At 53.3% G+C, this 12,661-nt stretch overlaps 2 pseudogenes; both read right to left on the bottom strand.

Annotated features, from left to right (window-relative positions):
* Nucleotides 1-1,240: 1,240 nt before the first annotated feature.
* LOC107533346 (large ribosomal subunit protein uL10 pseudogene) lies at nucleotides 1,241-1,805 on the bottom strand (annotated as a pseudogene).
* A 7,638-nt stretch (nucleotides 1,806-9,443) lies between these two features.
* Nucleotides 9,444-10,469, bottom strand: LOC107533345 (uncharacterized protein C6orf136 homolog pseudogene; annotated as a pseudogene).
* Between the last annotated feature and the right edge of the window lie 2,192 nt (nucleotides 10,470-12,661).

Here is a 12,661-nt window from a genome sequence, read left to right as displayed (position 1 = left end):
GTCACCGTGCGTGGATGGTGAATTTTAAAAGCAGCTGTTATTTCTTACTGCATCAGTGCAAGAAAGGCAAGATTACTCTGCGTGAAACCTGGGGCTTAGATCCCCCGCAGGAGACCACTAAGGCCATGGGTTGCGGAGGGTGCAAGCGCTGCTGATGTCTGCGTAATTCAGGCGAGGGCCCGCGGTGTCTTTAAATTAAATTCCTTGTGGAATCCAGCAGAGACCTTGAGCGAATTTCAGATAGCCTCGCCCCCGCATGTCACAGCATCTTAAATTAACCGTGTTTAAAGATCAGCATCACAGAGGCAGGAGGAGCCCGCTTGCTGCAAAGGAGATTTTTGCGCTGCATTTAGGCAGCAGGCGGACGCCTTCTCCAGGCAGATCTCAAGTGCACGGCCTCCTTGAGCTGAGAGGAATGTGCGGTCAGGGGCGCACTGTGGTCAGATGACCTGGTCACAAACGAGCTGACTTTCCTGTGGCACGTCTTGGCAGTGACTGCAGACACACAGACACCCCCTGAGAAGGCGCTCCTTCCACCCCTCCCCGAATTTTAATGTCCCAAAGGGTGTCCCTTGGCAGCTGAAGGAAAGTTTAATGAGCAGTTTCATTGGTTTCTTGGTGCCGTTGCCCAAATACCTTGGACATTTTTGGGAGCAGGGGACACTAGTGAAGCCCCAGAGGTGGAGGTTCCCTGGACCGAGGAACCCGGCAAGTGATGGGCGGTCTGCCTGGCTGCCCTTGGGCTCAGGATGAGACCTTGGAGCCATCTGGTCCTGACGGCCATTCTTTCTTTTTTTAAACTTTAAAGAGAAGTATGTTTTTATTTCCTTGTTTCACAAATAAAGCTGGAGTTGGTTGCTTTTTGGTGATTACTCAAAGGGAGCTAATCCCAGATCTTTGTCCGACTCCCCCGACTCTCCTCTGCTTCAGCCTTGGCCGGGGCTGTGCAGCAGCAACAGCAGCAGCCACGGGTGCAGACAGATCAGCCCAGGAGCCTGACCTCTTCGAGTGGGAAGTGTAATCGGTCTCCACGGACAGAGCTGGGACCCACTTGTGTCCACTGATGACAGAACGGGCCACTGATGCAACAGCTGGGTAACCCGTCTGCAGACGGCTGCTGGCAACCTTGGGGACTTCCTCCTGGGAGCGGGAATGCAGTTCCCTCTGATGTCAGCGCTTGGGTGTAGACGCAGCAGGAGTCAGACACCTGCGGGGTGAGCAGCCCGAGGGGGGGGGGAGGTCAGCATATGGCTTCCCTGCCCCCCTCTGTCTCCAGGGGGACAGGAGAGGTCAGCATGTGGCTTCCCTGCCCCCCTCTGTCCCCACTCTGAGTCAGCTGCTCGTCACTCGGGATCTCAGTGGTGCCCCGGACACTGCAGTGGTGATGCCTAAGGCCCGGAAGGAGGAGGTCTTCTTGGGCCCCGGACCAGTGTTCTGGGCCCGCACGGTGGCCTCACCCGGGGCAATGGCATCGGCACGGGCGGGGGCTGGCACCTCCTTGGCCAGCAGCATGCCCCCGGTCTCAGTGAGCTCCTGCTTGGTGAACACGAAGCCCACATCCCCGGAGATGAGGTGGCGGTTTCCTCAGAGCTGCTTGTTGCCCAGGTGCCTCGATGGGCTTGCGCATCACGGCGTTCCTGCCTGTCAGCACCGCAGCCTCCCGGGGGGCACATGCGGATCTGCTGCATCTGCTGGGAGCCCACGTTGGCTGCTCCCACATGCAGCGATTTGGGTAACCTGGAAGGAGCCGAACTTCCAGGTGCCCTGTCTTCCCTGGCTTCATGGTGCATCAGGGAGGGCCGCATAGGGTTTGAAGACGGTGTCACCCCCGGGAGGATGCCTGGCAAGGGCCACGACGGCCATTCTGACAGCTATTCTGTCATTCACCTTGTCATCACTGGCGGGGCCAGAGGTGGCCCTGAGCTGACTCGTTCGGTTATTGGTCAGCTTGCTATCCATTCACTCCCCCCGGGCCAGGCGTGTCAGAGGAGCTGGGCACAGGGCAGGGCGCAGTGACGGGCTGCCTCCCGGAGTGAGGCTGCCCACGTGGTACCACCGGCCACACACGGTCACTGAGCCCCGGAAATGCAGCTGGTCCAGACCAGGGCACTGTGAGTGCAAAACACGCCCCTGATGAGAAAACAGCCCGAAAATGAGCGAATTGACACATTGTGTGTTCCTCACGTGGTGGACGGTGATGTTTAGACATGTCCGTTTAAAGGAAATGTACTAAGATTACTTTCACCTGTTTCCTTTCACGTTTTGAATGTGTGTGGCTACTAGAAAACTTAAAATTAGGACTGTAGCTCACGTGCTATTTCCTTTGTACGAGCCTACCTTCTCAGAACACACATGCACATGCATGTATACACACAGACATGCACGCATGTGAACACGTGCACAGATGCCCACACACAAGCACACACAGGGGCAGCCTGGGCCAGGCCTCCTGCCCCGAGCCCTTCATTCTTCTTCAAGCGCCTTCACGGGACCCTGGCTCCACTCACCCCCCTCCGTCAGGGCCGGCTGGTCTCCTCCCGGCGGAGGCCTCGCAGCTCCAGGAGGGGCAGGGAAGTGACAGCCTCGCAGCCTCACAGGGAAAGGGGACCTCTCCCCTGTCCTGATTGTGTGAGGCAGTCATGTGTCCTGAGAATCCTGCCTGCAGAGTGTTACGCCCGTGGAGCCAACGCTCATCTTCCCTGCAGAGCCTCCTTCCTGGCATGGTGACTGCAGAAAGGACGTGGGACGCAGCAGCCGCTTCCTACCCGCAGCTCTCTCTGCCGCCACTTCTCCATGATTCAAAACAAATTGATTTTTACCAGGTTCTTTTCTTTTTAAAAATTGAGATGGAATGCACATACCATAAAATTAACCATTTTAAATTCAGCGATCCAGTGGCATCTAGCACACTTACAATGTTATGCAACACCACCACTGTCTGGTTCCAGAATATTTTCATTCCAAAAAGAAACTACATACCCATTAGCATCAGTCCCCACTCCCCCTCCCCCAGCGGCCACTCTTCTCTTTCTGTCCCCGTAGATTTGCCTGTTCTGGATAATTTGCATAAATGGAGGCAGTCACACACTCTGTGGCCTTGTGTGTCTGGCTTCTCTCTCGGCATCATGTGCTCAGGGTTCATCCGTGTTATAGCGGGTGACAGGGCTTCACCACTTTTTTTATTCCCACCCCCCACTCCCACCCCTTTGGCAAACATCAGCTTGCTCACTATACCTATGTGTCTGTTTCCATTTCGGTTTTTAGAGTGCACATGTAAGTAAAACCATATGGTGTTTGTCCTTCTCTGTCTGACTGATTTCACTGAGCATGATACCCTCGAGGCCCATCTGTGTTGTTGCAAATGGTAAGATTTCATTCTTGTTTATTGCTGAGTAATATTCCATTGTGTGTGTCACATCTGCTCTGTCCATTCCCCTGTTGATGGGCATGTACGTTGCTTCCATATCTTGGCTGTTATTAGCGATGCTGTAAAGAACATAAGGGTGCATATATATTGCATTAGTATTTTTGTTTTGTTTGGATATATATCCAGAAGTGGAATCCCTGGCTTATAATGTAGTTCTGTTTTTAATTTTATTTATTTATTTATTTATTTATTTATTTATTTATAAATATATCTTTATTGATTTCAGAGAGAGGAAGGGAGAGGGAGAGAGAGAGATAGAAACATCAATGATGAGAGAGTCATTGACCGGCTGCAGCCCGCAACCCGGGCATGTGCCCTGACCGGGAATCGAACCCCTATCTCCTGGATCCTAGGTCGATGCTCAACCGCTGAGCCATGCCCAGCTGGGCCTGTTTTTAATTTTTTGAGGGACCTCCATACTGTTTTCCATAGTGGCCGCACCCGTGTGCATTCCCCCCAGCAGTGCACGAGGGTTCCCTTTCCCCACACCCTCGCCAGCACTTCTTTGTTGATTTATTGATGGAGCCATTCTGACAGGTGTGAGGTGATACTTCATTGTGGTCTTTTTTTTTCTTCGTACAAGGAATTTTACCTATGGTGCAAAGAGAGGGTTATCTGGCTCCCCAGATGGTTCTGGGCTCCACTAAGAATGTCCATTTCACTACTCCAGCTCCGGTTCTTCTGAGAGATGAAGAGATCTGAAAGCCTGTGATCATGGGCACTGATGAGGCTGCACACCCTTTGGCGACTGAGGTGAGTGGAAGCTGTGGGTGCTCACTCCCTGGTCCTGCCGCAGCCCCCGAAGCAGCTGGTTTAGGAGTTGGAGTCAGGGGCAGGGGCGGGAGGCAGTCCCTTCACTATGGTCTCGATTTGCATTTCCCGATGATTAGTGATGCTGAGCATCTTTTCATATGTAATTCGTATGTCCCCTTTGGAAAAATGTCTATTCAGGTCGTCTGCTTATGTTTAAATGGAATGGTTTGTGCTGTTGGTTTTTTTTAGTTTTTTTTTATGTTATCCTTTTGATGGCTTAATAACACTCCAGTGTGCGGCCGAGCACATTGCAGTCACCCCTTCACCTGCTGATGGACACTGGGCCGCCTCCGCCTTTGGCGGGTCTCGGGCTGTGAGCGTGGGCCTCAGGTGTTGTCTGAACACCCGCCTTCAGGTCTCTGAGGTCGGTGCTCAGGAGTAGGGCACGAGCTCCTATTTCCTTCAAGACGGGCTCTGGCTCCTCTCCCACGATTCCCCTCTAGTCCCTTCGAGGACGCCTCACTTTTTGCCTCCAGGAGGGGGTCATGGGAACCCTGTTCGGTAGCTGGCCTGTCAGAAGCACAGGTGACAACCTGCATTTGTGACTGGGGCCCGAAGTGGGGGTGGACTTGTGGGACGGAGCCCTCAGCCTGTGGCGTCTGGTTAATGTAGGGCAATTAGTGTCAGAATTGAGTTAAATAGCGGGACACCCAGTTGGTGTCCAGAGAGTTAGGGAATTGGTTGGAGTCCGGGGAAAACGTGTATCAGGAGAGCTGCGGTTGACATCAGCTCACGCCTTCCCTTTCCTGCCGCGGTGCGGCGTTGGGGGGAGGCGGGGAAGGCTTGGAGCCCCCATATAAGTTAGGGGGAGGATTTCGGGCCCAGGCGTGGAGTAACACCCAGGCCTGGCTTTGGAAATGGGTCCTCAGAGTGTCGCTGTGGGTGTGCGTTTGTCTCGGCTGAGGGGGACAATGTGAGGACCTTTGATTAGGAGGAATCTATGGCGGGAAGAGCCCTTTTTGCTGCCTGTGGTCCGGCTTTGCTCCCTCCGTGGCCTTCAGGCCTGACCCCATCTGGAGGCTGAGGCCCGGGAACCGAGGCCTGGGCTCCAAGCTGCTGCTGACTCAACGCATTTCAGATAAGCAGGAAGTTCCTGAGAGGAAAGCCACAAGCTTTATTTTTATTTAATTCCAGCCATTCTGTGGTTTTTGGAGATGGCCTTTAAAGATTTGTTTTTGATTTTTATCTCAAAGAGAATGCAGAAAAGCCCATGGGTCGGGCTCCAGAGAAAACACAGACAAAGAAGAGAAGTGAGTTTGCATCACACCAGGCAGCTGCGTGGGGCCAGGCAACAGGCTTAGCCTGGGGCTGGGGGCTCGGTCCCTCAGGAGGAGCTGGGCTGGGCCTCCCTGCCCTGCCCTAGGGCCTAGCACCTTGCTCCTGGAGTTGCAACCTGGGCCACTGCAGGGTCAGTCCTCCAGGCGGTCAGGCTGTGCTGGCGGCCAGGTGTTTGGGGTGCAGTCCTTTTGGTGGCACCGCGGGCCAGGAAAGCACGACAGCGCCTTTGTCCTTGCTCTGGCTGCAGCGAGTGTGATGGTGTCCCCTGGGGTCCAGTTCAATGCCACGGAGAATCTGCTAGAGTATGGAGAAACAGCTTCCTAGAAAACACCATGAGAAGAGCCGCTTTGGCCAAGTCTGGTGGCAGGGGAGAGACGGAGGGCGTTCTCCAGGAGAGAGAGCTGACGGTCCCCGCCCAGAAGCACTGCTCCGGTGGCACCACCTTGGCCCCTGTGGTCTTCTTCCCTCCGGGAGAGGGTACTTGCCCTGGCTGCGCTGACCTGGCCCTGGCCCTGGCCCTGGCCCTGGCCCTCCCACCACCGAGTCTCTGTGCACAAGCTTCTGTGAGAGCCACGCTCTTGCCCTGAGCAAGAAAGTCATTGGGGTCCTTCCTCTGGATCAGGACACCTGACTGGACCCTGAGGCGAGTCTCCAGACCAAGGGGAGGGTCACTAAACTCTTGGGAGAAACCAAAGTAAAGTCAACATAGAAGTTAATCTGTGCCGTAGGTCCTTCAGGGGAGGAGAGAAGCCGAGGCAGGTCAGGGCTCCCCAGGCCCACCAAGTGGGGACCTTGGGCAGGTCCAGGATGCACTGTGGGCTCTGGAGGAACAGGCCAACTGTGTAAGCCTCGCCCGCTTCCTCTGGACCATCTCCCACAGACATGGACTTGCGTAGAGTCAGCTTTTTTTTTTTTTTTTAATTTATCTTTATTGTTGAAAGTATTACAGGTGTCCCATTTCCCCCCCCATTGGCGCCCTCCCCCTTGCTCCCACCTCCTCCCCAGGCCTTCACCACATTATTGTCTGTGTCCATGGGTTATGCATTTATACACATAAGTTCTTAGGTTAATCTCTCCTCCCCCATCTCTGCTTTCCTAAGACCTGTCAGTCTGTTGCAGCTGCTATGTCTCTGGATCTATTTTGTTCATCAGTTTATTTTGTTCGTTAGATTCCACACATGAGTAAGATCATATGACATTTGCCTTTCTCTGACTGGCTTATTTTGCTTAGCATAATACTCTCCAGGTCCCACCATGCTGTCTCAAAGGGTAAGGGATCTTAATAGTTTTACTAAGATCCCTGAGCATCCTTATAACCATTGTTTTGAACTCTGTATCTAGTAGCTTTCTTGGCTCCATTTCATTTAGTTTTTTTTTCTGGAGATTTCTGTTCTTTTCTTTGTGACATGTTTCTTTGCCTCCATATTTTGGCTGCTTCCTGGTGTTTGTTTCTATGTATTAAGTAGAGCTGCTATGTCTCCTGGAATTTGTAGAGTGGCTTTGTGTAGTAGGTGTCCTGTAGGGTCCAGTGGCTCAGCCTCCCCAGTCCCCTGAGCTGGGCCTTCTAGGTGCTCCCCTGTGTGGGCTGTGTGCACTGTCCTGTTGTAGTTGGGCCTTGGTTGCTGTTGGCATCATTGGGAGGAACTGACTCCCAGGCCAATCGGCTGTGAGGACCAGCTGTAGCTACAGCCAAAGAGCTGCTGTGCTGGAGACACCCCTATGGAGCAGGATTTACTTCAGTGGAGCTTTGGTGTTCACCAAGTGCGCCCCTTGAGTGTCTCACTCATGGCTGTGGTAGGGTTGTAATCCAGCGTGGTCGAGTCTGACCTCCAGGTGCATAGTCTCTGGGGCCTCTGGGGAGGTGCAAAGTCAGCCTCTGTCTGTGCCTTGCCCAGGGCCACCCAGCATGAGCTACACAGCAATCTGTACATGGTTGCTACTTGTGCTGGGCTTGGAGGTGTCCAGGAGAGGCCAAGCTATGAGCCAATGCAGGCTGCCTCTGAGGTATGGGACAAGCTGAGGCCAGCTGCTGCTTGTTTGAGAGATTTTAGGAAAGTCCTAAGCATGAGGCTAGAGAGGCCACTTGCATAGAAAAGCCACTGGAAATTGCTTGTTGAGCTTGCAGGTAGGAAGGGGTGGGGTTTCCCGGAATCACCAGGGTGGGGTGAAAGGTGTGAGTCAGGTTGATGAAGATTCAGAGAAGGCGTCTGCTGTCCAGCTCTGTGGGAGGAGGGCTCGCCAAAGGAGCAATGACCTCTGCCAGCTCTTCAGTCTGTGTCCATGGGTTATGCATATATGCATATAACTCCTTTGGTTAATCTCTTCCCACTCCTGCCTCCTTCCCTCTTCCCTCTGAGATATGACCAATGTCTGTTGCCTGCGTCCATGTCCCTGGATCTATTTAGTTTGTCAGAGTATTTTGTTCATTAGCTTCTTCTTAAAGAAGACCCTTCAACATTTCATGTAGTGCTGGTGTGGTGGTGATGAACTCCTTTAGCTTTTTCTTGTCTGTGAAGCTCTTTATCTGACCTTCTATTCTAAATGATAGCTTTGCTGGGTAGAGCAATCTTGGTTGTAGTTCCATGTTTTTCATCACTTTGAATATTTCTTGCCACTCCCTTCTGGCCTACAAGGTTTCTGTTGAGAAATCAGCTGAGTCTTTTGGGAGCTCCCTCGTAGGTAACTAGGCTTTTCTTTTGCTGTTTTTAAGATTCTCTCTTTGTCTTTCACCTTTGGCATTTTAATTACGATGTGTCTGGGTGTGGGCCTCTTTGGGTTCCTCTTGTTTGGGACTCTCTGTGCTTCCTGGACTTGAAAGTCGATTTCTTTCCCCAGGTAGGGGAAGTTTTCTGTCATTATTTTTTCCAATAGGTTTTCAATTTCTTGCTCTCTGTCTTCTATTTCCAGCTCTGCTCACATGACGCCTCTATCACTAGTGAGACACCTGCCTTGTTTATCCCTCTGGTGGCTTCAGGATTGTGTATTCAAGAAGGGGCAGAGCTGCTCTGCCCCCCGGCGTCTGCTCAGAGTGAATCAGAAGGCAGAAGGGATCCAGGGGGATGGAAGTGTGGCCTCCCAATGGGGACCTTGGCACCACCACCAACTTCTGTGCAAAGTTACATTGCTGTGCCTCAGTTTCTTCCTTTGGGAATTGGGATAATAACATTCCTGCCTTACTGGAATAGGGTCATTTATGTAAAGGCATAACACAGTGCATGGCAAGCCCTCAAAGTTGGTGTGTGTATGCTCACGCATGCACATGGTTACATAGGATGCCTGTGTTTGTGGAATCAGGTGGAGGCCATGTTTGCCGGGGGCATGTTGCTCTGCACCTGCCGCTGAAGCCCTGACTGTTTCCTCCACACCCGTCAGGTCAGAAGGTCATTCAACACCCTCTGCGGGACCCTCAGGCTGACACAGTGGAGATGCTTCTGGCGTCTGTGCTGGCTGTCCTCACACCAGGCCATTCTCTTAGCTGTGCTCGCTGGACACCCCTCTGGTTTGCCCCTCTGTGGGTATTCTTCAGTCGCATTAGCCACACAGGCAGGTCACTGTAGGTGGCAGGCCCTCTGTCAGTCTGCATGCCTTTGAGCTTCCTGTCTCCCTCCCAGGCTCTTTTCCTCTCCCATCTCCTTTCAGGCACAGGCTTTGCTGCCCTCTTATTATTCCATTTCCTTTTTGGAGCCTCCTGTGCATCCCAATTAGCATTTGAGAGAATCTGCATTTGAGAGAATCTACAAGCAGAGGTGGTTCTGAACTGCTGGGCGTTGGACAGATTCAACATCTGGTTGAGGGGGCAAGGAAGGAGGTGTGTTCCCACTGGCTATACCCAGTCCTTTGTGCCCACTTGGGACTCAGGCATTGTGCTCGTTTATAGGGTCAGTGTTACTTTCTGGGGCCACTCCAACAAAGAACCATATATCCCTCACTGCCTGGAGGCCAGAAGTCCCAAACCAAGGTGTTAGGGCTGCACTCTCTGAAACCTGCAGGGAGGCTCCCTCCTGCCTCTTCCAGCTAATGGTGGTGCCAGCAACCCTTGTGCTCCAGGGCTCGTGGCTTCATCGCCCCCTCTCTGCCTCCGTGGTCACACAGCTGTCTCTTCTGTGTCTCCTCTTATGAGGACACCAGTCATTAGATTCAGGGCCCACCCTGCTCCAAGATGATCTTATTTTAACTAATTAAACCTGCAATGAAATGACCCTGTTCCCAAGCAAGGTCACACTTTGAGACACTGGGCATTAGGACTTCCACATATCTTTCTGGGGACTTTCTTTCTCTTTTTCTCTCTTTCTTCCTCTTTCTTTTTTTTAAACAGGTCAACTGTAGAACCTCCAACCGAAATTGTGCAAAATAGTTCCAGGCCAGGAAGTGGCAGAAGGTTAGTGACAGAATATACCATGTCTTGGTACGTTCAGGATCTCATTGATGAATTCCACACCCGACGAGTAGAGAGTGTAGTCATGGGAGTGAAGGAAGGGGTTGGGAAGCTCTTGTCTCAGTCTGTCATCCATGACAGCCAGGTGATCCTCCACACTTGGATCTCCTGAACGAAGTGGCAGGGAAAGGGCAGACAGTCACAGGGGCTTGGAAAGATAGCAAAGCCCCAAGATAGGGGCAGGAAGGTCCCTCAAATAGGCTCCTAAGCCCATCCAGGCAGCCACTATGCAATTCAGGCCCTGGTCCTTCCTCCCCCTTTCCTGGAGGGAGAACCACCCGTGGTGAGCCAAGGGCCTGGACCCGAGGGAGAGGAAGTGGGGGAGCTCGGGGCAGCAGCCCGGTGGGAGGGAGGGTGTGCGCGCAGGCGGGGGAGACCAGAAGAGTGGAGAAGGTGGGGGAGTGGGAGTCGTGGAGTGGGGCCTCAGGCTGGGAATGGCTGAGCCGGTGGAGAAAGCTGGTCCCGGGGTGGAGCCTGGTAGCAGCGAAGGCAGGGGCCCAGGCTGGGCTGGTGCATGGTCTTAGGGGAGCGGAGAGTGGGTTAGCGCGCCCAGGAGCCGACTTCTTGAAGGGGAAAGGAGGGGGCTCGGGCTGAGGGAAGGGATTCTGGGGACACATTTCAATGCACAACAGGGTCCCGGCTGTATATCATCTTATTTTTGACAGTGTCAAAAGCCATTTATGTTTTTAAAATTAGTTTTTAGGGATGTGCTCTGAAGCATGAGTTTTCCCCACCTAATGCTTCCAGTCCTTCCCGAGGGGTGCCCACCTTCACATTGCTCGGGGTCCTGGGATGTTCAGTGTGTATGTGCGCAGGGGCCCTGTGCACACATGTCCGCTCTCTGCACCTTCTGTGTTCTTCACCCGACCACATGTAGGGATTCGACAATCAGCACATCGGGGCCTGCCCAGCTCTCATTGCGGATGCACCCCAAGAAGCCACCGCATGCAAGCAGGTAGTTTAGCTGTGGGTCGACCTTTGGAAGGACTGGAAGCAAAGGCTGGAGGCAGAGACTATCCCTGTGAAAGCCACACTCACAGGCGCCAGCATAACCTGAGCTCCTGGGAGGAAAGTGCCAGCGCACAGGACGCAGGCACCTGTAATTCAATTCTTGAACCTTTTATTTTGAAATCTCACGTCTAGAGAAAAGTTGCAAAAAAAGATTACAAGGAACACCCGACCTCCTTTCCCCACATCTCCCACATGTTAACATGTGGCATGTTCGCTGTGTCCTTTACGGAGGCCAAGTTGCAGGGCGGTGCTCCTGCCCCTAAATATTTCAGGGCGTGTCTCCTCAAAGCAGGGCGTCCTCCTGCAGCCCAGGTGGGGCCAAACCCGGACTCCCGCATCGATTCAGTGCTAGATGGTCTCTAACCTGCGACCGACCCATCTTCCAACTGCCCTGCTTGTCCCGATTATGACTTTTGCCCCTTCCTGTCAGCTGTGTTCCTAAGTGTTTTATTTTCCTGGCTTCCGTTGTTGGCGGCGGTTTCCCTACCGTCCCATCCCCCCGCTGCTTGTATTTTGTGTGGGCATCAAGGCTCCTGATTTCCGCGTGTTCATTCGGTCCCCTTTCCCCTCGGGATCCTCTAGGGTCGCGCTTGCTGTCCCGGAAGGCGGTCACGTGTGGCTCTTAATGGCTCTGTACGTAAAACAGAAGGACGTGGGCCCGAACACTGGGTCCCTCAGTCCCATTAGCCCCATTAAAAAAATTGTTATTTAGCTAGTTAGCTCATGTCTTTAATTAACCCATACACAGTTACTTGTCTGCTGGTTTGTTGAAGCAACAAGTCAGGCAGCGTTCGCCACAATAATGTCCGTCATAGCGGCTGGCCATAGAGACCCCAGCAAAGGCGGCTTCTGCCAGCGTCACCCGCCCGCAGTGTGTGTCTCGGGACAGCAGCCTGACCTTTCCCTTTCGCTCCCCTTCCTGGGAGTGGCGTGAGGCTCCCTCCTTCCCTTAGCGCCTCCACGAGGTCTCAGGGCAAAATGAAGAGTGGGCTCCTTTTTTTTTTTTTTTAAAAATATATCTTCATTGACTTCAGAGAGAGGAAAAGAGAGGGACAGAGAGAGAAAAAACATCAGTGATGAGAGAGTCATTGATCGGCTGCCTCCTGCACGCCCCCGACTGGGGATCGAGCCCGCAACCCGGGCATGTGCCTGGACCGGGATTCGAACCCCGATTGCCTGGATCCTAGGTCGATGCTCAACCGCCGAGCCACGCCCGGCCAGGCGAGTGGGCTCCTTTTGAGCGTTGTAGTCGGACAAAGGGCGTCTGTCTTCCTGTCGCTTGCCAGCTAAGGTCAGTCCCTGCTGACCAGGAGGAATTCCTCCCTTGTCCTGGATCTTGGCCTTTACGTTTTTGGTTGTATCCCGGGGTTCACCCTGGAGGGTGATGGTCTTCCCCGCGAGGGTTTTCATGAAAGTCTGCATCTTGGTGGGGATTCCACCGCAGATGGCCGATGGGAAAAGCACATTAGCCCCATTTTTAATGCTCGGCAGCCGCATGTGGCTGGGGCCTCACTGGACGTGGAGGCTCTGGAATGTTTCTGTCGTCGCAGGTTGAACAGGGCGGCATTTTTCCAGCAGTTCCCGGGACAGCGCCGAAGCCTCTGCAGGTGGAGACGGTTGCGCTTCTTTTCGTCCTGTGCCCCTAACAGGGTGCTCTTGTCTGATGCGGTGGCTGATGGCTCCAGCGCAGCGAGGGG

The sequence above is a fragment of the Miniopterus natalensis genome, chromosome 3, assembly GCF_054644295.1.
Source record: "Miniopterus natalensis isolate mMinNat1 chromosome 3, mMinNat1.hap1, whole genome shotgun sequence".
Taxonomy (NCBI): Eukaryota; Metazoa; Chordata; class Mammalia; order Chiroptera; family Miniopteridae; genus Miniopterus; species Miniopterus natalensis.
The sequence above is the reverse complement of the archived record's forward strand: the minus strand, read 5'-3'. Positions and strand labels throughout refer to the sequence as shown.